The following is a 25,830-nucleotide window of genomic DNA, read 5'->3' on the forward strand; positions in this document are numbered from 1 at the left end:
AATGTGTTCAGAGAGGAGTCTACTATAGCAAATGTTTACTGAGCACCATACTATATGCCAGGTACTATTCTAGGTGCTGTGGATTTGTGGTGAACCAGTTTGATAATGAATTTTAGATTCAACATTCATTCATCCAAAACCATGTATTGAGTACCCATTGTTTTTCATGGCTAGGTTCCAACTTACGATGAAAATTCAAAAATAAAATTGCAGCTACAGAGGAATCATGTTTTAATGAATTGTGGAGTTAAATAAAGCCAGATGGGCAATCCCAACTTCACTCCCTCCTAGTTATGTGACTTTGGAAAAACATTTAAGCCCGGGAACCTCAGTTTTCTCAGCTGTAGAAGGTGAAGAGAGAATGGAGAAACTACCTATGTAAAATTCATCCTATCCTGTAAAATCTATTGAGATAACACATCTCACTGAATATGGAGCTCGTCTCGCCTTTAGTATCTAAAAACAAGTATTAATTCCCTTCTAATTTCTAGCTCACTTCCATGGATTTAAATTATAGTTTATGTAGAAATCCATTTGAGTAACACTCTAATAATTCATCTTCCTCATTTATAGGTGAAAAACTTGGGTCTACGTATCTTACCCAAAGTTGCATAACTAATTAATGTGAAATCAGCAGTGAATGCCAGCCATCTCAATTCCAGGCTCAGTGCTTTTCTATCACATCACAGGAACTTGAGTGATTTGTTTGTTTTCTGTCATTTTGCTTGCATTTTCAGTAGGGTTTAGCATTATATTTAAATCTGGAGATTTCACTGTGAATCTCAGATCGTTTTAAAAATGTCACCCTCAAGAGAATGATATATAGATGAGATGGTCAGGTGTTGATAATTTAAGAAGCTAATTGATAGATTCATGGGGATTTTTTTACACTACTCCTTTCACTTTTTGTGTATGTTTGAAATTTTCCATAATAAAAAAACTAAAAAAAAAATCTTCCAAATCTTATGCCAATACCAATTCTGGAAAACCCCTACTTCTACCACTTGTCTATCCCAAGAAGTTTCCATTCCATTTTCATTTATTCTTCATTTTCAGTCTTCAGTTGATTCTCAATCCCTGAGAGGTTTTGTATCCTATTCCCAAAGGAACTCAGTTTTTCATTTTAAGGCTGGGTGTTTAGAATGTCAGGGCCACTTTCTAATAGACAACCTCCTTGGCCACACTCGGTGGGTCACCTTGAAACAGGACGCTGAATGTTGCTCATTGTGCCTGCTTTTCATAGGGGGCAAAGCCATGCTCCATACTGTTCTCCACTGTGGCTATACCAATTTATATTCCCACCAACAGGGTAGGAAGGTTTCCTTTTCTCCATACCCTCTCCAGTATTTATTTGTAGACTTTTTGATGATGGTTATTCTAACTAGTGTGAAGTGATACCTCATTGCAGTTTTGATTTGCATTTCTCTAATAATTGGCAATGTTGAACATCTTTTCATGTGCCTTTTGGCCCTCTGTATCAGACCTTATAATACACTGAACAATTAGTCATGCCTGAGTACTGAGGATAACCTGTTCACTCAAGTTGTGCAGAAGCAGATGGAAAGCAAAGTCAGACTAGTGTGTATTCACAGAGGGTCTCCAAAGTGGCCTGGCAGCACTAGCAAAGCTAAGATAATCATGTGAAGGAGGTGCTTAACTAACTAGCACACTAAAAGGACACCTTGGCTATTATCTCCGAGCCCACGCCCACACCTCCGCAGGAGATGTGAATTTCCTGGTCTGGTGTGAGCATCTGAGCCTGGAGGAGAACCCAACTCTCTGATTCTTCCACTCAGTGCTCTTTCAGCTACCAGTGTCTCTCCACCTTCGCTGCATATTAGAATCCCCTGGGGACCTTTTGAAAATGCAGATGCTCTGGCACCAACTCAAACCCATTAGATCAAAATCTTTGAGGTAGGGGCTTGGGTGAATTTTTTTTTTTTTTCCAAGTTCTCAGGTTATTCAAATGTGCAGCCAAGGTCCCAAACTGCTGTGCTGTACTGAGTTGTTGCCTCTTTTCTTCCAATGAGATTTTTGATCTGCTAGTCATGTCACACCTGCTCCCTCCACTTCACCAGTCTCCATCTAGCTACTTGCTCTCTGGCTTGCTGCCACTTATGTTTCTGAATGACTGCATCCCTGCTTCTCCCCAGAGAAGTGTTCGGAGGCCAAACACCCATCACTTATTGTGGGCCCTTGCTTTTGAACTGTGGTGTTGGAGAAGACTCTTGAGAGTCCCTTGGACTGCAAGGAGATCCAACCAGTCCATTCTGAAGGAGATCAGCCCTGGGATTTCTTTGGAAGGAATGATGCTAAAGCTGAAACTCCAGTACTTTGGCCACCTCATGCGAAGAGTTGACTCATTGGAAAAGACTCTGATGCTGGGAGGGATTGGGGGCAGGAGGAGAAGGGGACGACAGAGGATAAGATGGCTGGATGGCATCACTGACTCGATGGACGTGAGTCCGGGTGAACTCCGGGAGTTGGTGATAGATAGGGAGGCCTGGCTTGCTGCGATTCATGGGGTCGCAAAGAGTCGGACATGACTGAGCGACTGATCTGATCTGATTGTCTCCAAAAGTGCTCCTTGCATGATTTGAATGGTGGCTCCCCAAAAGATATATCATGTCCTGGAATGTGACCTGATTTGTAAAGACAGTCTTTGCAGATGTAATTAAGTGAAGGTTCTCCAAAGGCTATCACTCTAGGCCCTAAATTCATCAACAAGCGATCCTTATGAGAGATACACAGGGAGAAGGAAAAGCCCCCATGAGGACAGAGGCAGAGACTGGTATCCAGATATAACCAACAGATATCCAGGGCCACCAGAAGCTGGAAGAGGCATGGGAGGATTCTTCTCATTAGCATTTGGAGATACCCTACTGACACCTTGATTTCACACCTTGAGCCTCCAGAACTGTGAGAGAATATCTTTTTTGTTTTAACCCATCCCTAGGTTTCCTGCATTGTTGGCAGATTCTTTACCAACTGGGCCACTAGGGAAGCCCAAGAATACTGGAGCAGGTAGCCAAACCCTTCTCCAGGGGATCTTCCTGACCCAGAATTGAGCTAGGATCTCCTGCATTGCAGGCAGATTCTTTACCAACTGAGCTACCAGGGAAACCCTTAATCAACAGTTTGTGGCAATTTGTCATGGCAGCTTGAGGAAACTAACAGAGATATAATCTCAATACCCTGCTTTTTGCTTCATTGTACGGTCGCAGACAACCATCCAGTTCAACATGCTTCCTCTGGATTTGTTTTACTGAACTCATCAAGTTTTGCCCACATGAGTTTCCCTGGTGGCTAAGTGGTAAAGAATCTGCCTGCAATGCAGGAGATACAGATTTGATCCCTGGGTCAGGAAGATACCCTGGAGAAGGAGATGGCAACCCACTCCAGTGTGCTTGCCTGGAAAATCTTGGGAGTCCATGCTTGCCATGGACTGAGGAGTCTGGCGGGCTATGGTTCTTGGGGTCTCGAAGAGTTGGGACATGGCTAAAGTGACTGAGTATGTTCCATTATTACATCTAGAAAGTTTTGGGGGTATCTACAAGGGCAATGCACCTTCTCCCTCTCACCCTTCCAGCCTTTTCCTTTCTATCCAGACTAAACAGCACCCATCAAAAACCATCTCATAGCAGCCACATCTCAGCATCTTCTAATAATTTTATAGGTTTTCATTTTTTCATATCATGCTTCTTTTAAAATGAACAAAATTTAGCCTGGTTATTGGAAACAACTGAAACAATGTAGAAGAATGAGTTTTGCCTTCACCTGTTACTTCCTGCCATCCAACTTCCCGTAATACCTACCATGTATGTGCGCTAAGTCGCTTCAGTCGTGAATGACTCCATGCGACGCTATGGACAGTAGCCTGCCACGTTCATCTGTCCATGGGATTCTCCAGGCAAGAATATTGCAGTGAGTTGCCTTCTCCAGAGAATATTCATTCCCAACCTAGGGACTGAACGGTGTTTCTTATGTCTTCTGCACTGGCAGGCGGGTTCTTTACCACTAGCACCACCTGGGAACCCCCATACACCTATGGTAACCACTGTTAATCAAGAACACTCTGGTGAATATCCCGCCATCCGTCTTTCCAGGCGGATGTTGAAAGCGATAACTGGCTCGGATGGCAAATATAAACTATGACACTGCTGGAAATAGCACTGCACTTGTTGAAGCAGGCAGGGGTGGGTTGCTTAGAGCCCATGGACTATTTCTCAAAGAATCTCTCTGAACACAGGCTGCAAGGAACAAAGACACATTAAAAGCCACTATCTCAGCCCTCTGGAGGTCTGGCCTTGTGGGGCAAGGTGGAGACCAGGGCAAGGGAAGCATGGGACATTTAAGGAGGCACTTGCTCTCAGGTTGTGCACACCTTAAGAAAGCTTCTGGTTAATTGATGAAGACCCCAATCGATGGCGGAGGAGGAGTCCTGGCTCTCTTTACTTGTGGCTTCTGGGTCTTTCTGAAGAAGGAAGGAGCTATAGCAGTTATTTCTGGTATGTACATCAGTAAGTCAGTTAAAGTCTGACTTTAAACCCTCCAATGTCTTCCCGTTTTACTTACAGTGAAAGCCAAAGCATCCTTGCTGGCCACGCATGGTTCCCCCCCTACCCTGCTCTGGAGACTCTTCCACTCTCATCCATCGCTCCATCAGTATTCCCTGCACTTACCCTACCCATCACATGGTCCTCCTTCCTTTTCCTCAAACACTCCAAGTGTGGTCTATCTCAGGACCTTTGCAAACTTGCCGTCTTCTCTGTCTGCGATGCTCTTCCTCCAGGGATCCAAGAGTTTCACTCGCTCAGTTCCTCCAGATCTCTTCTCAGAAGTCACCTAACCAGAAATGACTTCCCTAGCTGTGCTACAATAACAGTGCTCCTAGTCAACCCCACCACTCACTGTTCCCCTTGTGCGACTTCCTTCTCCTCTGATTGTCAGCTGGCTCTGTGGTCACAGATGGACTACCACGGGTTTTGTGAGAAATGGTACAAAAACAAGCCAGATGCTTTCTCCCACTGCCTTCACTGTGGGATGCCTGCCGAGTGCAGGAGCCACTGTGTTGGTGTTTGTTCCTGTATGAAGAGCCCCACAGACATGCCTTTTGGAAACTGGGCATCCCTGAGAGCACTGGCTTGTGTCTTTGTGAACTTTCTATTCCAAGGTGCTAATTAGCATCCGCAGGGTTGCCTTTTTCTCTTTGGCTTCCAGGAAGTTTGGGGCCAGATTTGAAATTCAACTATAACAACTTCATGACGCTTGAATGTCTTTCTTTCTGGTTGGGATTTTCCAGACTTACTTACATTTCCCCACCCCGATTGTTTGTTCCTGCTTTGCTATGTTCTGTGCTACAGTTTGTTCCTTTGTGTGATCCAGGGATGAGGTGGGAGAGAAATGAGCTGATTATCGAGGGCACAGATGAATCCACCAGTGCAGAGAAGACGAGACTCCTGGATCAACTGCACTGTGGGGATAAGCGGGTGGGACTGTGGCCCGGCAGGCCCTCTGGAAACTTAATACTGCCTGGGACGGAAGGAAAAAGACGGGTGGAAACAAGGAGCACAGTCAAGTCCTGAGGTCAAGTTTTTGCTCACAAAGTTGTGACTTATAATATGAATAATATGTATCCGTAAATTTACAGAATTTTTGAGCTGAGAGGAACTGTTGGTAAATCCAAATATTTTCTTGTAAAACTGAGGAAACTGAAGACCAAGCAATTTACTTAAAGTCCAAAACTATTTATTGGCAGAGACGAGATGAGAGTCCTTTTCTCTCTCCTCCTGGCCCAAAGCTTTTTCCATGATACCACCCACAAAGTTGCAGTTCTTCCCATTTTGTGTATTAAGAATTTTTCATTTGAGATCCTTGGAACACGTGTTAAGAGGTTATGCCTGCATGCATATAATTCCTTTTCCTCCGTGGACTTTCCAAATTCAATAAAGTAATGGAAGGGAAGTGCCTCCTGATGGTTTTCCTCAAAGCCCACCCTGATTTTAATGCTTGGGCTCAGAAGCACACTTGTTCCTGTGGGCTGTGGATGGAGGGTGAAGGTTAAATCACAGGGGGCGCTCGTGGGCAACAAGAGCAGAAACAACAGGGCTTGGGTGACTTGGGGCTGGATGTGGGCCACTTAAGTGAATTCCAGGTGACCAGGTAAGATCAGCAGAGTGGGGTGTGCAGGGAAAGCTGCCTGCTGGGTTCAGGAAGAGAAAGACAGGGTTTCCAGAGGTGCCCCAAACATGGCTGGTTTCTGTCAACACGGGAGGAATCCTCAGCCTAGGTGCTCAAAAATTCACAGAATCTGAGGGGAAGAGCAGGTTACAAACAGAGAACGGGAAGCCCCTGCTGCCTGCAGAATCACTAGTCTACAAGGAGCTGGAACACAACAAAACACAGCACAGGCTTCTCTGGTGAGTGGCACTGAGGATTAGGACCTAAGTTTGTGAGGAAAATTGTTCTGACGAATGGGTGTATTTGGCTAGTTCCAGCTAAGTGGTTTTCAATAGTGACTTCAGCCTAGAGCACTGCAAAGCTGAGCTGTGGCTTCCGGGTGGCATAGCGGGCTTTTTTTTTTTTTTTTTTAACCAGCCAGTCAAGCACAGAGCCCAGGGGGTAGGTGGGGGTGGGGAGGCCCTTGGGAGAAGTTTAGGGCCTGGGAGCTGCTGCCTGGAGAGAAAGCTCTGCAAAGTTTATTGTCAAAAATCCCAGGAAATATTGGGCCTGCTCATTCCATCCTCTTGCATGTCTTGGATGTGTCTCCTTAGGAGACCAGAGCCCTTTCAGGGCCAAGCTGTACTGGACAGGAGCTTCTACAGATTTAAGGCCCACAGCAGCACAACATTTTCTGTATTGCATATTACAAAGTGATGGCCCCTATGATGACAAATAACCAACAATGATCCCAACAATGACTCTACAGCTACTCTTTTAAAAGCTAAGAAAAGTGATCAAAGGTAGTTAAGAAGCTTTGTAATGGCCAGTCTTCTCAATGAGACACAGCTGTGACCTTACAGACACTGAAATGCAATTCTGAGCTTCACTCTCAAGTTTGTTTTGAAGGTTACATAAACTGCTTCTGGTTTTTTGAACTGTCTTTGTATCTATATTCCCTACGATGGGTACCAGGCCTAAATAAAAGAGGGCTTGAAGGAATAAACCAGCTGATCAAGTTAGAGCACTAAATTGGGAATCAGAGTAAGCTTTCTGACTGCCGCTTAACATTCTCACCAGCTATGAGGTAGAACTGTACAAAAAAGATCTTCATGACTCAGATAATCATGATGGTGTGATCACTCACCTAGAGCCAGACATCCTGGAATGTGAAGTCAAGTGGGCTTAGGAACCATCACTACAAACAAAGCTAGTGGAGGTGATGGAATTACAGTTGAGCTATTTCAAGTCCTAAAAGATGATGCTGTGAAAGTGCTGCACTCAATATGCCAGCAAATTTGGAAAACTCAGCAGTGGCCACAGGACTGGAAAAGGTCAATTTTCATTCCAGTCTCAAAGAAAGGCAATGCCAAAGAATGCTCAAACTACTGCACAATTGCACTCATCTCACATGCTAGCAAAGTAATGCTTAAAATTCTCCAAGCCAGGCTTCAATAGTATGTGAACCATGAACTTCCAGATGTTCAAGCTGGATTTAGAAAAGGCAGAGGAACCAGAGATCAAATTGCCAACATCCATTGGATCATTGAAAAAGTGAGAGAGTTCCAGAGAAACATCTACTTCTGCTTTATTGACTATGCCAAAGCCTTTGACTGTGTGGATCACAACAAACTGTGGAAGATTCTTCAGATGGGAACACCAGACCACCTGACCTACCTCCTGAGAAATGTGTATGCAGGTCAAGAAGCAACAGTTAGAACTGGACATGGAACAACAGACTGGTTCCAAATTAGGAAAGGAGTACATCAAGGCTGTATATTGTCATCCTGCTTATTTAATTTATATACAGAGTACATCATGAGAAATGCTGGACTGGATGAAACACAAGCTGGAATCAAGATTGCCAGGAGAAATATCAACAACCTCAGATATGCATATGACACCAGCCTTATGGCAGAAAGTGAAGAAGAACTAAAGAGCCTCTTGATGAGAGTGAAAGAGGAGAGTGAAAAAGTTGGCTTAAAGCTCAACATTCAGAAAACTAAGGTCATGGCATCTGGTCCCATCACCTCATGGCAAATAGATGGGGAAACAGTGGAAACTGTGAGAGACTTTATTTTTGGCGCCTCCAAAATCACTGCAGATTGTGACTGCAGCAATGAAATTAAAAGATGCTTGCTTCTTGGAATAAAAATTATGACCAACCTAGACAGCATATTAAAAAGCAGAGACATTACTTTGCCAACAAATGTCCATCTAGTCAAAGCTATGGTTTTTCCAGTAGTCATGTATGGAGGTGAGAGTTGGACTATAAAGAAAGCTGAACACTGAAGAATTGATGTTTTTGAACTGTGGTGTTGGAGAAGACTCTTGAGAGTCCCTTGGACAACAAGGAGATGCAGCCAGTCCATCCTAAAGGAAATCAGTCCTGAATATTCATTGGAAGGACTGATGCTGAAGCTGAAACTCCAGTACTTTGGCCACCTGATACAAAGAACTGACTCATTGGAAAAGACCCTGATGCTGGGAAAGATTGAAGGTGGGAGGAAAAGGGGACAACAGAGGATGAGATGGTTGTATGGCATCACTGACTCAATGGACATGAATTTGAATAAACTCCCAGAGGTGGTGATGGACAGGGAAGCCTGGCGTGGTGCAGTCTATGGGATCGCAAAGAGTCGGACACGACTGAGCAACTCAGCTGAACTGAACTGAGCTATGAGGTTGCTAATCTTCATTTCCCCAAGCCAGGCCTGAGGACCATGTATGTCAGGATCTCTCAAGTTCTTTATTAACAGTGTGTAGCTTCCTGGGCCTGAGACACACTCATTGCATCAAACTATCTTGGACACGGGACCAAGAACCTGTATTTTTAATACCCAATTCTTATGCTTATTCAGTTTGCTTAAAAGTAGACACTTTTGTAGCTATCACCCTGGTCAAGAAAGAACTTTACCAGCAATATAGAGATCCCCCTCAACTTATGTCTCTTCCTTTCCCCAAAGGTAACTGCTATCCAGATTTTATGGCAATCACTTTTTTGCTGTCTCTTTGCATCTACATTTAAGAATACACTGTGTTGGTTTTGTCTGTTTTTTCAAATTCTATATAAGTGAAATCATACAGGATATAGCCTTGGCATCTGCCTTTTTTTTTTTTTTTTTTTGCCTTCTCACCATTATGTTTATGAAATTCATCCTGTGGTTGTAGTTGTGTTATACTGTATGACTAAACCATGATTTATTTATCTAGTCTACTGTTGGTGGACACTAGGTGGTTTCCAGTTTGGGACTGTTATGAATAATGCTGCTCTGAACATTCCTGCACATATTTCTGTGGGTTATACAATAAGAGTGGATTTTCTGGGTATCTTATCTCTAATGCTGGTAGGTAATGCAAGCTGTTTTACAAACTGGTTACTGCAAGTCCAACTTTAAGAACTGTTATCTATATTTTTGCAGGCAGGACCCAGTCATAGGTGTGGAGATGTGGATGTGGTCTGCTGAGTGGTGTGAAAGGGTGGCTCTGGCTACTGTGAGGAGAATGGGTTGTAAGAGGCCAAGTCAGGGAGCAGGGAGGTCAGTTAGGAGCCTACTGGTAGGTGGAAACAACCACAGAGTGAGCCTTATGTATGATTAATTGTCATATCCTCCCCCTAATTTATGGAGGTAATGGCTAGATTTGTTTTCCGCTGGAGTGGTATTGATAAGTTGGATTCCTCCTTCGTTGATTACTGCTAGATCCTCCTGAATTTATACCCAAAGTGACTACTTGATCTGTCCAGAAATGAAGACACATATTCATAAAGACCTGTTATGTGCCACACACAGTGCTGGGCTCTAGGAACACAATGGTGAACAGGACGGGGAAGACTTTGGCTTTGGGGAAGCTTAAAGTCTAGTGCATGAGAGAGATAAATGAGAAAAGACATGTAAATATATAAATTGTGAGATGTTCCACAGAAAAAGGACAGGGTGCTGGGAGAGAAAGGGGGGCCATGGGGAGGAGGCACCTCCTAGATATGAAGGATCAGGGAGGGAGGGGGAGAGAGCCTGGCTTGAAAAGTGACAGCTCAGACCTGAATGAATCTGTGAAGAGTCAGTGGAAGATGTTCCAGGCAGATAAGCCCTTCCCTTGTGTGGTCTCTTAGGGAGAGAGAAACTTGGTGCATTGAAGACCTGGAAGGATTATGATGGACTATGGTGGGGGAGGGTAAGCAGAATGAGCCTGGTGAGGCCAGCAGGACCCAGGCCTGGGTGTGGAGATGTGGATGTGGTCTGCTGAGTGGTGCAAAAGGGTGGCTCTGGCTACTGTGAGAAGAATGGGTTGTAGGAGGCCAGGTGAAGGAGCAGGGAGGCCAATTAGGAGGCTACTGCAGTCATCCAGGCCAGAGATGATGTTTAGCTGGACTAGGATGCTGCCAGAAGACTTGGAAGATGTGCATGAATTCAAGAAGCATGCTAGAGCTGGAACTGAGAAGTCTGGTGAGCAAGAATAATGACTCCCAGGTCTGGCCTGTGTAACGGGCGGAGAGTATACCAAGATGAGGAAATCTCTCCTATGGATTGCAAATTCCTTTTATAGCACTTAGACCTACCCACGTCCTCCTGTAGTTCCAAAGTCTTTCTACGTTCAATGCCAAAATGAAAGAAGTCTCCTAGTTTTTGTTAACAAACTAAACAAAAAACAAAAACCCTTTTATTTATATTTATTTTATGCTGAATTTATTCTGGCCTTAAGTTTTGTTTCTTCAAGAGAAAAATCAAATAAATAACCTAACTCTACACCTAAAGCAACTAGAAAAGGAAGAAATGAAGAACCCCAGGGTTAGTAGAAGGAAAGAAATAATAAAAATTAGGGCAGAAATAAATGAAAAAGAAACAAAGGAGACCATAGCAAAAATCAACAAAGCTAAAAGCTGGTTCTATGAGAAGATCAATAAAATAGACAAACCATTAGCCAAACTCATCAAGAAAAAAAGGGAGAAAAATCAAATCAACAAAATTAGAAATGAAAATGGAGAAATCACAACAAACAACACAGAAATACAAGGGATCAAAAGAGACTACTATCAGCAATTATATGCCAATAAAATGGACAACTTGGAAGAAATGGACAAATTCTTAGAAAAGTACAACTTTTCAAAATGGAACCAGGAAGAAATAGAAAATCTTAACAGACCCATCACAAGCACAGAAATCAAAACTGTAATCAGAAATCTTCCAGCAAACAAAAGCCCAGGACCAGATGGCTTCACAGCTGAATTCTACCAAAAATTTAGAGAAGAGCTAACACCTATCCTACTCAAGCTCTTCCAGAAAATTGCAGAGGAAGGTGAACTTCCAAACTCATTCTATGAGGCCACCAGCACCCTAATACCAAAACCAGACAAAAATGCCACAAAAAAAGAAACCTACAGGCCAATATCACTGATGAACATAGATGCAAAAATCCTTAACAAATTCTAGCAAACAGAATCCAACAACATATTTAAAAGATCATACATCATGACCAAGTGGGCTTTATCCCAGGGATGCAAGGATTCTTCAATATCCACAAATCAATTAATGTGATACATGACATTAACAAATCAAAAGATAAAAACCATATGATTATCTCAATGGATGCAAAGAAAGTCTTTGACAAAATTCAGGATCCACTTATGATAAAAACCCTCCAGAAAGCAGGCATACAAGGAACATACCTCAACATAATAAAAGCCATATATAATAAATCCACAGCAAACATTATCCTCAATGGTGAAAAATTGAAAGAATTTCCCCTAAAGTCAGGAACAAGACAAGGGTGCCCATTCTCACCACTACTATTCAACATAGTTGTGGAAGTTTTAGCCTCAGCAATCAGAGCAGGAAAAGAAATAAAAGGAATCCAGATTGGAAAAGAAGAAGTAAAACTCTCACTGTTTGCAGATGACATGATCCTCTACATAGAAAACCCTAAAGACTCCACCAGAAAATTACTAGAGCTAATCAATGAATATAGTAAAGTTGCAGGATATAAAATTAACACACAGAAATCCCTTGTGTTCCTATACACTATCAATGAGAAAACAGAGAACTTAAGGAAACAATTCCATTCACCATTGCAATGAAAAGAATAAAATACTTAGGAATGTATCTACCTAAAGAAACAAAAGACCTATATATAGAAAACTATAAAACACTGATGAAAGAAATCAAAGAGGACACAAATAGATGGAGAAATATACCATGTTCATGGATTGGAAGAATCAATATAGTGAAAATGAGTATACTACCCAAAGCAATCTATAGATTCAGTGCAATCCCTATCAAGCTACCAATGGTATTTTTCAGAGAACTAGAACAAATAATTTCATAATTTGTATGGAAACCTCGAATAGCCAAAGCAATCTTGAGAAAGAAGAATGGAACTGGAGGAATCAACCTGCCTGACTTCAGGCTATACTACAAAGCTACAGTCATCAAGACAGTATGGCACTGGCACAAAGACAGAAATATAGATCAATGGAACAAAGTAGAAAGACCAGAGATAAATCCACACACCTATGGACACCTTATCTTTGACAAAGGAGGTAAGAATATACAATGGAGAAAAGAAAATCTCTTTAACAAGTGGTGCTGGGAAAACTGGTCAACCACTTGTAAAAGAATGAAACTAGAACACTTTCTAACACCATACACAAAAATAAACTCAAAATGGATTAAAGATCTAAAAATGGATTAAAGATCTAAATGTAAGGCCAGAAACTATAAAACTCCTAGAGGAAAACATAGGCAAAACACTCTCTGACATAAATCACAGCAGGATCCTCTATGACCCACCTCGTAATGTAATGGAAATAAAAGCAAAAATAAACAAATGGGACCTAATTAAACTTAAAAACTTTTGCACAATGAAGGAAACTATAAGCAAAGTGAAAAGACAGCCTTCAGAATGGGAGAAAACAATAGCAAACAAAGCAACCGATGAAGAATTAATCTCAAAAATATACAAGTAGCTTCTGCAGCTCAAGTCCAGAAAAATAAGCAACCAAATCAAAAAAATGGGCCAAAGAACTAAACAGACATTTCTCCAAAGAAGACATAGAGATGGCTAACAAACACATGAAAAGATGCTCAACATCACTCATTATCAGAGAAATGCAAATCAAAACCATGATGAGGTACCATCTCAAGCCAGTCAGAATGTCTGCTATCAAAAAGTCTACAAACAATAAATGCTGGAGAGAGTGTGGAGAAAAGGGAACCCTCTTACACTGTTGGTTGGAATGCAAACTAGTATAGCCACCATGGAGAACAGTGTGGAGATTCCTTAAAATACTGGAAATAGAACTGCCATACGACCCAGCAAACCTACTGCTGGGCATACACACCAAGGAAACCGGAATTGAAAGAGACATGTGTACCCCAATGTTCATCACAGCACTGTTTACAATAGCCAGGACATGGAAGCAATCTAGATGTCCATCAGCAGATGAATGGATAAGAAAGCTGTTGTACATATACACAATGGAATATTCAGTCAGTCAGTTCAGTTGCTCAGTCCTGTCCAACTCTTTGCGACCCCACGAATCGCAGCACGCCAGGCCTCCCTGTCCATCACCATCTCCCGGAGTTCACTCAGACTCATGTCCATCGAGTCAGTGATGCCATCCAGCCATCTCATCCTCTGTTGTCCCCTTCTCCTCCTGCCCCCAATCCCTCCCAGCATCAGAGTCTTTTCCAATGGGTCAACTCTTCACATGAGGTGGCCAAAGTACTGGAGTTTCAGCTTTAGCATCATGCCTTCCAAAGAACACCCAGGGCTGATCTCCTTTAGAATGGACTGGTTGGATCTCCTTGCAGTCCAAGGGACTCTCAAGAGTCTTCTCCAACACCACAGTTCAAAAGCATCAATTCTTTGGCGCTCAGCCTTCTTCACAGTCCAACTCTCACATCCATACATGACTACTGGAAAAACCATAGTCTTGACTAGATGGACCTTTGTTGGCAAAGTAATGTCTCTGCTTTTGAGTATGCTATCTAGGTTGGTCATAACTTTCCTTCCAAGGAGTAAGCGTCTTTTAATTTCATGGCTGCAATCACCATCTGCAGTGATTTTGGAGGTCAAAAAGATAAAGTCTGACACTGTTTCCACTGTTTCCCCATCTATTTCCCATAAAGTGATGGGACCAGATGCCATGATCTTCGTTTTCTGAATGTTGAGCTTTAAGCCAACTTTTTCACTCTCCACTTTCACTTTCATCAAGAGGCTTTTGAGTTCCTCTTCACTTTCTGCCATAAGGGTGGTGTCATCTGCATATCTGAGGTTATTGATATTTCTCCTGGCAATCTTGATTCCAGCTTGTGCTTCATCCAGCCCAGGGTTGCTCATGATGTACTCTGCATATAAGTTAAATAAGCAGGGTGACAGTATACAGCCTTGACATAATCTTTTTCCTATTTGGAACCAGTCTGTTGTTCCATGTCCAGTTCTAACTGTTGCTTCCTGACCTGCATATAGGTTTCTCAAGAGGCAGGTCAAGTGGTCTGGTATTCCCATCTCTTTCAGAATTACTCAGCCATTAAAAAGAATGCATTTGAATCAGTTCTAATGAGGTGGGTGAAGCTGGAGAGTATTATACAGAATGAAGTAAGTCAGAAAGAAAAACACCAATACAGTGTTTTAACGTATATATATGGAATTTAGAAAGATGGTAACGCTGACCCTATATATGAGACAGCAAAAAAGACACAAATGTATAGAACAGTCTTTTAGACTCTGTGGGAGAAGGTGAGGGGGGATGATTTGAGAGAATAGCATTGAAACATGTATATCATCATACGTGAAATAGATCGCCAGTCCAGGTTTGATGCATGAGACAGGGTGCTCAGGGCTGTTGCACTGGGATGACCCTGAGGGATGGGATGGGGAGGGAGGTTGGAGGAGGGTTCAGGATGGGGAACACATGTACACCCATGGCTGATTCATGTCAATGTATGGCAAAAACCACTACAATATTGTAAAGTAATTAGGCTCCAATTAAAATAAATAAATTGATATAAAAATTTGTTTCTTTTGAGATTACCTTTTTCTTCTGTGCAACTTCCTCTGGTTTAGGAACGATCTGCATTTTTTTTAGTTAGAATCATCTCAATGTGGCAGAAGGAGCTCATGTGGATCTGTAAGTTCAACAGTGCATCTTGGAGGCTTTGTTCACTTGGATGTCCTCAATGAGCAGAGAATCTACATCTAGACCCATAAGGTCATCAATACTCTGCATTTTTAAGCATGTGCAGCAAAAATCCAACACTCTTTTTGGGCCACTGACCCTGCATCCAGCTCTGGGGATGGGCCTGGCATACCCACCAACTCTGCCATTGTAAGGATGGAATGACACACATTTGATTCTGTAAAATGACATCTTTTCAGATACGTATAACATTGATGGCCTGGGCAGTTTTTTGAGTGTTCTTTAAGTGAACTCAACATTTTGAACCTCTTGATTTTTAGGATTTTGTGGAGTTTTCTGAGTCAAATGAATAGCAGACTATTTTCAGAGATGGTCACATATTAGAAGAGCCTTACAGCCTTTCTTCTACCCTCTCCCACCATTATTATTTATTAAGGGTTTATTTGTATGCTTACAGTGTCCAAAGTTTCTGGGCCATAGTTTTAAGGTGTGAATTAGTGAGTGAGTTCTTTTTATTATATGGATGTATAAACCCAGGTCAGCTTCCAGATTTGACTGTGGGTAGGCTGCCCTGACAGGGAAAAATAGCAGATCTAGATATGATTCTCAGAACAAGTGAGGTTGCTTTAAAATTATCTTTTGAGGAGTACAGTTATGAAACATTGAGATATGATGTTAAAACCCCCCAAAAGTTCTGAATTAAGAAATGTAAAAGAAGTGACTGAAAAAGAAACTTACTTCAAAATTTTCACTAATGAATTGGACTAACAACATTTTTTCAATTTTTTTCTTAATAATTTTGTTTATTTTAGTTTGGCTGTGCTAGATCTCTGTTGCTTCATGGGCCTTTCTCTAGTTGCAGGGAGCAGGGCCTACTTTAGCTGCAGTGTGTGGGCTTCTCCCTGTGGCAGCTTCTTCTGTTGCAGAGCATGGGCTCCAGAGCACATGGGCATCAGTAACTGTGACTCATGGGCTTGGTAGTTGTGGCTCCTGGGCTCTAGAGCATAGGCTCAGTAGTGGTGGTGCATGTGCCTAGCTGCTCCGAGGCATGTGGAATCTTCCTGAATCAGGGATCAAACCTGTGTCTCCTGCATTGGCACGTGGATTCTTTACCACTGGGCCACTGGGAAAGCCCTCAAGTTAATTTTTCTTATGAGAATTTTAACAATATTAAGGCCAAAGTGGGCTTCCTGCATAAAATACAAGATATAATCAATTTCTTTGAGGTCTGTTCCTTTGAATATAAACATAGAAGTGCTTTTAGTTTTGAGTTTGTGAGGAAATTACTAACTTTTCAGATTTGTTCATCTAGTGTATTTTAAAAATTAAGTTTTGCTCTCTTAGCTGGTTCTTCAGAATTCCCTTTTCGTGCCCTGGAATCTGATCAGTTGAGACCACTGGAGAAGAGAGAACGACGTGAACTGAATGTGCAGCTATCCACCTGCCACCCCCTTGCCTAGAAATAATGAAATGGCCAGGTCTTCTCCATTGTAAATAACAGTCCAGCTAGTGAAGCAGAGTTAGTACAGAATTTCCATGAATACTAGGGAGCTAAGCTTGGATACTACATAGTCAGGAATAAGCCACCAGAAGAAATACCAACCATGCAATGAAAATTTTTTCACAGAAACCTCATTGTCCCCACTACCAAGTACCCAGATCATACAGTGGGACCACAGGGAGAAACATGGCCATTTGCCACAGAACAAATGCCTCCATCTCATGCTTTCCAGGAGATCCCACCTCCCTCACTATGCCACCTTCTGTTGTTCCCTGCTGCTTTACAAGTCTCTTATGGATGCATCTGTTTGATACAATATAGAGCACTTGCCCACTCCCTTGAGAATGCAGTTCCAAATGGGTCCAATAATTACATCTTAGGGAATCTGGATGTACTCGGTGGCTCATCAGGTAAAGAATCTGCCTGCAATGCAGGAGATACAGGAGACATGGGTTCAATCTCTGGGTTGGAAAGATCTTCTGGAAGAGGAAATGGCAACCCACTCCAGTATTCGTGCCTGAAAAAGAAAAAAATCCCATAGACAGAGGAGCCTGAAAGCCTACAATCCATGGGGTCTCAAAGAGTCAGACATGACTGAGCAACTAGACTCTAGAGGAGTCTAGAAAGGGTGATGTTTCCCTTTTTTAGCCTCTATAGAGCAGGGACACCTTTTAGACAATGTTGGAGATGATGTTGAAATATTTTACTGTATCTTGGCCGTGAGTCTGGGTGAACTCCGGGAGTTGGTGATGGACAGGGAGGCCGGGTGTGCTGCGATTTATGGGGTCACAAAGAGTCCGACACGACTGAGCGACTGAACTGAACTGAACTGAACTGTCACAGATAATTAACAAAATCACCAAAAGAAATGGTCTTCCCAAATCACTGGTCTCCTGTTGCTAGCACTAATGCCATTCAGAAGAAACAATTACCTGTGTATTTCCTACATGTCCCAAACATTGTCATTTCAGGCACGCCCTCTTTCAGAACTAGTTCAGCATTGCTGTAAGCAGAGCACCCCATGTAAGCATCCATCTAAAATCAGTAGACTTGAGGACCCTCCTTTCCCATGGAAGGCCCTTGAACACCAAAGACTCAAGCAGTCATTCAGATCAATGGCCTTGCTTTTCCCTGATTTCTGTTAGTTTTTTTGATTCAAGTCAAATGATGGATTAGAGGGCAATTCTTGTTTTAAGAGTGTACTACCAGAAACATAAAATGTGAACATTGATGACAGTGTTCTGTTTCTTTTGTTCATGGCATAGTGGAGGGGACAAAAGTGGTTTGAAAAATTGTGGAAGACTTTCTGGGGGCTTCTCTGGTGGCTCAGAGGGTAAAACATCTGCCGGCAATGCGGGAGACCTGAGTTCAATCCCTGGGTCAGAAAGATCCCCTGGAGAAGGAAATGGCAACCCACTCCAGTACTCTTGCCTGGAAAACTCCATGGATGGAGGAAGCCTGGTAGGCTACAGTCCATGGGGTCACAAAGAGTCGGACACAATTGAGCGACTTCACTTTTACTTTTCTGTTTCTAGTTCCACATGTAAATAACGTAGCAGTCATTACTTTGTCCTAACAATAAATAAAAAGTTGAACAGACTGAAAATTCAATAACTCTTCTAGGATCTGTGAAAGAAGACACAGGGAGAGCTGCTGCCTTCAGGATTGAAAACAGGTGAACCCAGGGAGCTATGGCTTACAGGAGTGGAGATCCACAAGTAGAAACTGCTTTGGGAAATGGGATGGCAAGAAAACAGGAAGGATAATTGTTGACTCGGTGGAGGTTCAGTGTGGTTGACTCTGAAGATGAAAAACTCCAGAGGGGTGCAGCCATAGGAGTGACCCACATATAGTAAGTTTTAGCCATCTAGTCCCACCTAATGGTGGATGGCGGAGAAAAAAAACGAGGAACACTTGTGAAATTCACAGTCTAGAGGCACAGGCTCACTAAATGCTGAGACCTCATCATAAGACTGTAAATGCTTCCTCGCTTCACTGACCCCTTACTAAAGGTCTATTTACAGTAGTTCCTTTTACTCATTACCCCATATCTAGCTCTCAAGAAAAAAATTACAAGGCAAACCAAAGAGAAAAAAAAAAAAATCCCACAGAGTTTAAAGAGACAAAGCAAGCTTCAGAACCAGACATAGCAGGGATGTGGAATTAGCAGCCTGGGATTTAAAACAATTATGATTAATATGCTGAGGGCTCTAAAGGATAAATAGACAGTATGCAAAAACAGATGGACAATGAAAGCAAAGAGATGGAAATCCTAAGAACCAAAGGGAAATGCTAGAGATCAAAAACACTGTCAAAAGAGATAAAAATATTAATAATTGTTGAATCCAAGGTGGTGGCTGAGGTTAACAGTCCCTTGTTGCAGAGACCCCAAGGTTGCCTGCAGCTGGCTGCAGTGGTTCAAGGAGACCTAGCATTTCTTCATTTTAAGTGAAGAGGACAAACAGTATTACATGGATAATACTGGTTTCAACTGGAGTACACCAGGAAAGATCTTGATGGTTGAAAATATTAATATCTCCATTATGTCCTCAAGGATGACTCTGATATCTAGTATGACAATCTCACCAGACATCCCAACATTGCACCAGAAATTCCATTCCCTGAGGTAGATGGGTCCATCTCAAATGTCTAATTGAGCACTTCAAGCTTTTGAACCAGTAATCTGCTCAACGTTTTTGGCTCCAGGGCTGGGACCATGGCTGGCAGCAGAAGGCCTGGCTCTGATTTAGAAGCATAAAGAACAATGAAACCAGTGAAGATCCAAGCTACTGAGACAGAAAACAGATTTTTGCTAGTCCAGGTCTCTGTCTTCCTATATCTTCCTCATCATTCAGCTTCTAATAAAACCTGAGCTCTGACACACATCCTCCAACTTTAAACCGGTTTCACTAGAGAGCTACTGCAGGTGTTGATGGAAGAATGAGAATTGTTGTTGGATTTCTGAGAAGGGATGTGTGGAGGAGGGAGACAAGAGTGGGACTCAGAAACAGTAAGACAACTTGAAGCCTCTCTCTGCTTGGGGGAATGGGCATCCTGGGGATATGGTATAGCTGAAAGTTTTTATACAGGCTTTTTGGCTTCTGGAAATAGACTATTGATAAAAGCTGCTTCCTACTAAAAAGGAGAAAGAGGAGGAGGATGAGGAAGCAGAGAATGAAGCAGATGCCCTTAGCAAACTGCTAATATAATTATGGCTAACTGGGAGAGCTATTTGGTTTGTCCTACTAATAAAAAAGTGTGGTGATTGAATAGGAAGAATTTGGGAAAGCAGACAAATCACATATTATTATTGCTGGAGAAAGTCAAATTCAAAGGAAACAATGCTCCAGGACTGACGAGAAAGTGAAAGTCTGTCATTCGTGTCCAACTCTTTGTGACCCCATGGGCTGTAGTCCATGGAATTCTCCAGGCCAGAAGACTGGAGTGGATAGCGTTTCCCTTCTCCAGGGGATCTTCCCAACCCAGGGATCAAACCCAGGTCTCCCGTATTGCGGGTGGATTCTTTACCTTCTTTACCAGCTAAGCCGCAAGGGAAACCCAAGAATACTGAAGTGGGTAGCCTATCCCTTCTCCAGCGGATCTTCCCGCCCCAGGAAGCGAACTGGGGTCTCCTGCATTGCAGGTGGATTCTTTACCAACTGAGCTATCAAGGACCAAGGGAGAAGGTTTATTTCAAAGTGCTTAATTCACCACCTTTGATGATATGTTTGATTTTAAGTTTTTGGGGGTTTTTTGGCTGAACTGGATCTCTGTGGCTTTGTGTGGGCTTTCTCTAGTTGTGGTGAGTGGGGGCTATTCTAGGTGCCTGGGCTTCAGTAGTTGCAGCACAGACTCAGTAGTTATGGCTCATGGGCCCTAGAGCACAGGATCAGTGGTTGTGACACATGGACTTAGCTGTTCCCGGGCATGTGGAATCTTCCTGGACCAGGGATTGAACCTGTGGCCCCAGCACTGGCAGGTGGATTCTTATCCACTGTGCCACCTGGGAAGTCCTGAAGTTTATTTTAAAGAGTGTTTCTCACATTGTGGCAAAGGTGAAGAAAGTCAACTGACAAAAACATATTGTACCAGGAACTCTTTGAATCTCCACACCCCTTTTAGAAAAGCAAACGTGATGTTCTACCACAAGTGATTCTTCATAAGCCATTCCTGGTCCTGGTGACTGCCTCCTTTGGTCTGATTTTTCTATCCTAGAAACCTGTACCACATGGAGTCAAAAGTTCATGATGTGGTGGAATCCACCACCCACCCGCTCTTATAAAACTCAGACACAAGTTTCCCACATCCATCATTTTTTTGCAACATGCCTGTGATTCACAGTTCTTCAGAAACCAGTAGCAGAGCTTTGGTAAAAACAAACAAAAAAGATACCCACTTTCTTCCAATTCCTGTTTAGTCGCTCAGTTGTGTCTGACTTTTGCAACCCCATGGACTGCGGCACTCCAGGCTTCCCTGTCCTTCACCATCTCCCACAGTTTGCTCAAACTCACGTCCATTGAGTTGAAGATGTCCCTAGGATGTACCTTTTTCATCCAGGTGTCTTATCTGCATTTCCAGGTTCTTTGGGATCCCAGGAACAGAAGCACTCTCAGGCTGGCTCCCACCATTTAGGAAAAGAGTCAGCTTCCTAGGGGTGAAAGATCAGGGCTGGGATGTCTTGGGCTTCTTCCCTGATGTGTTCCTCCTCCCCAAAGCACCCGCATCTTCTCTCCAGTGTCCCACCTCCACCTTGGCTAGGCCTTTCTCTCAGCCTCATCTGCTTTTGTCTGTATCTTCTGGCTCCTTTTCATCTTGATGCATCATCTTCTTGCTCATAATCTGGTTTCCTGAAAACTTTAGCTTGCTTATGGCCTCTTGTGTCTTCTACTGAACTTCATATGTCTCTTCTTCTGCATCCCTTCAGCTTGGGTTCCCATAGCCTGATTCTCTCCTTTCTCAAGTCGGGTTCCTAAGCATGAGAACACCACTGGCCCAGCTCACTCCCTCTTGGTTCATCCATGGAGTGGTTACACCTGGGACTAACCATTTAGGTGGGCTGGGGTCCTGTGATAAAGCATAACTGCCTGGCTCTTTGAAGACAGTGGGAGCACTGGGCCCTGGGATTCCTCAATCCATTATTTCTTCTGAGCTGAATCCCCAACAATCCATGGACATTCTTTGAGACAGAAAGGAAAACTAGACTCAAAGCAATGATTTTTCAACCTAATCAAAAAAGGAAACAAATAAGAAGTATGAATATTAATTGCCTTATTCCCTATTCTAGAGAATTTAAGACAAGATCTATTGTTGACCTATCTCTTCACTTCAACGAGCTTCATTCAAGTACCAGGACTTCACCACCTCCATGTCCACCTGGCCAAGCTCTAAGTGTGGGTCTATTTTTTTGCCCATTGAGGAACATGACAAGTCCACCACTGAAAGGGACTGAAAACCTTTCCCTGCTGCATGTCACCTTGGCACTTTGGTACTGTGTTGGCCTCGCTGAAGACAGTGCATTAAAAAATCCCTGTGATCCAGGCTTGGGAAATCTTGATCTGTACATGTCTATGAAGGGAGAGTGCAGTGGGCACTAACTCACCCTGGGCGTTAGTTACCCTAGCCTGTCTGGGGCTTGCTCAGTGACGTTCATGAACACTTGGTGTTTTACCTTGTCTGTGGGCGTTAACTTCCCCCTTCTCTCCCCCAGCCCTGGACTGCCCTTTTGGTGCTATAAAGGCCCCCCAACCTGACACAGTTCCTCCTCGGAGGGTGCATTGAGCCAGGCTGCAGTGTTCAACACAATCAGCACAGCTGGGGGAACCTATTATGGGGTGTGTGATGTGACAGGGAAAATTAGGAATGAGTGGTCTTTGATTTCTGCTTAACTCACTAGCTCTCCCCTAGCTTGTCACCTCCAGTTCCACCTGAATTCCCTGCGTTGCTGGGTGCCTGCCCTATTATCTGTCACTGCTGAGCTTTTGCTCCTGCGTTCTGTCTGGGAAATGTTCTCATTCTACTTAACCTTTTCAGTCTGAGATGTTGCTTCCTCTGAGAAGACTGACTTGACTCCCTCTCCCTGGGATGGGACTGGGTTCTGTGACACCCACACCCACATGCTCCCATGGCAGCTAGAGTTTTTCTTCTTTGTTGTAATCATTGCTAATTTCTTTGAGTGGAGACTCCTGGAGTACAGTGCCCTCATTGTTTGGTGCACAGAAAATGCTCAACAACTTCTTGTCTAGTGTTGAATGTGTGAGCTTGAAACTTGACTTGGCTAATGGAATCTTCTCATTCATTCTGGATTTAGGATGATATTATGCATTCTGGTGAGAATTCATAGCAGTGCTTCAATCAATAGCTAATATTTCTAGAACAATTATCACATATAAGCACCTCATGAAGTGCTTAAGTTTATCACAGGATTTTGTCTTTGTCATTCTTTTCAACCAGCAAGGCAGATATGTATTAAAAAGCAGAGACATTACTCTGCCTACAAAGGTCCATATAGCCAAAGCTATGGTTTTTCCAGTAGTCATGTACAGATGTGAGACCTGGACAACAAAAAAGGCTGAGCACTGAAGAACTGATGCCTTTGAACTATGGTGCTGGAGAAGACTCTTGACTGTCACTAGACTGCAAGGAGATCAAACTAGCCAATCCTAAAGGAAATCAACCCTGGATATTCATTGGAAGGAATGATGCTGAAGCTGAAACTCCAATACTTTGGCTACCTGATGTGAAGAGCCAACTTACTGGAAAAGACCTTGATGCTGGGAAAGATTGACAGTGGGAGGAGAAGGGAATGACAGAGGATGAGATGGTTGGATAGCATCACTGACTCAATGGACATGAGTTTGAGCAAGCTTTGGGAGATGGTGAAGGACAGGGAAGCCTGGAATGGGGTCGCATTCTGTGGGGTTGCAAAGAGTCAGACAGGACTGAGGGACTGAAAACAAAGGTAGATACTACTTTAAACTCTGTTCTACAGACTAGGAAACTGAGACTTAGAGAGGCAAAGGGAATGGCGCCTGCCATCCAGCAATAAAGTGGGCATGACAGAGTTGCAACCTGGATGATCTGACCCCAGGCTTCCTGCCTGAGGTGACACCTGGTGCCATCAAGCCCCTGGAGCTCCTCTATTCAATGCAGGTATTATAAGCCTGCAAGAGACTTAAAATGCACCTTTTGGTATCTTAAACTGTGCTTTCTACTAGCAATCTTGAAAGTGTCTTCAGCTTAAAAATATGCTCCAAATCCAGGATGTCCTGCCAACTGAGGCAAGACATTTAAAAAATTGTAATTCTTATGAATGTAATCTAATTTTTTCTGTTCTTCTGTTATGTTTCTTTTGGTGTTGCTTTTTAAAATTATACAAGTAATACCAAAGTACATTCTTCTTGCTCAGTGGTTCAGATGAATTAGGAATACACAGAGTACAATGTGAAAGGCCTCTTCACCACTTGCTTCTCCTTCCTGAGCAATTTCATTTTCTACCTGAGAGGTAACAATTGTTGAGTTTGGAGTGGATCCTTCAAGTCCTTCTAGGTATGTGGCTAAGGAATAAAGTTCTTTTTCTATGTGAGTGGCATCATATTCTGTGCATCGTTTGGCCCCTTAATTTTTTTCCTGCTGGATACTACATCTTGGAGACCAGCCTCACTCTACCAGCCTCATTCTACTTAAGGGCTTTATAGTATTTACTGGGGCTTCCCTGGTGGCTCAGACAGTAAAGAATCTGGCCTGCAATGGAGGAGAGCCGGGCTTGATCCCTGGATTGGGAAAATAACCTAGAGAAAGGAATGGTTACCCACTCTAGTATTCTTGCCTAGAGAATTTTATGGGCAGAGGAGCCTGGTGGGCTATAGGCCATGGGGTCACAAAGAGCCAGACATGACTGAGCAACTAACACTTTATAGTATTTACTAGCCTTTAACTCTTCCCTTACTGATGGAAATATGGGGAGTACCCAGAAAACTGCAAATCACAACTTGCTTCCACTTTTTAAAAATGTTTATTTATTTTGCTCTAAAAAATGCTCGAGAGGAGTGCTCATTTTGTGTTGAGGTTTACTGCTCCTTTTCACAAATTCATACAATCAGTGCCACTCACACTTCCTAGAATGAGGAAAGCAGTCCATTTTGTTTCGGTAAAATTAGTGACTCACAATGTCCCCTCTCCCAGCTGAGAGAGGCCCAGTCTATTGTGCGCCTGGAAGGGGCACAGGATGTTGTTACACTTGGCTACCCAGTTGTACAATGGTGTCCGAAATTAGGCCCCGTGCTAGTTAAGCCCTTGTTTGCTCTTCAGATACTGACCATAGAGTGGCACAATGGGAGTGCTACCTGTGCTGCCAAGGCTTGCAGACGTGTGTGTAGATGTGTGGTCTGTGTGTGTGTTGCGTGGGTGGTATGAATATATATGAATGGTCTGTGTGGTGTGCAGTATGTGTGTGGTGTGCATATGTGATGTGTGGTGTGTGTATCTGCATTGTATTGTGTGTGTGTGGTGTTTGTGTGGCAAGTGTAGGGTGTGTGTAGTGTTTATGAGGGTTGTGTATCATGTGTGTTTGTGTATGTGTGGTGTTTCTGTGGTATGTGTAGGGTGTTTGTGTGTGCATTGTGTTGTGTGTGTAGTGTGGTATGTATATTGTGTCTGTGTGTGTGTGTCTGGTATTTTGGTATTTGTGTGGTATGTGTAGGGTGTTTATGTGTACATTGTGTGTGTTGTATATGGCATATGTGTAGAGTGGTGTGTGTGTTTGTGTGGTGTTTGTGTAGAGAGTATGTGATGTGTGTGTATGTGTAGGTTTGTGTGGTATGTGTTGGGTTAGTGTGCATTGTGTGTGTAGTGCATTGTGTGTGTGTGGCACATGTGCGTTGTATGTATGTCTGTATGGTGTTTGTGTAGAGAGTATGTGATGTGTGTGTATGTGTAGTGTTTGTGTGGTATGTGTTGGGTTAGTGTGCATTGTGTGTGTGTGGCACATGTGTGTTGTATGTATGTATGGTGTTTGTGTAGAGAGTGTGTTGCATGT

The sequence above is a fragment of the Bos taurus genome, chromosome 8 (assembly GCF_002263795.3).
Source record: "Bos taurus isolate L1 Dominette 01449 registration number 42190680 breed Hereford chromosome 8, ARS-UCD2.0, whole genome shotgun sequence".
NCBI lineage: Eukaryota > Metazoa > Chordata > Mammalia > Artiodactyla > Bovidae > Bos > Bos taurus.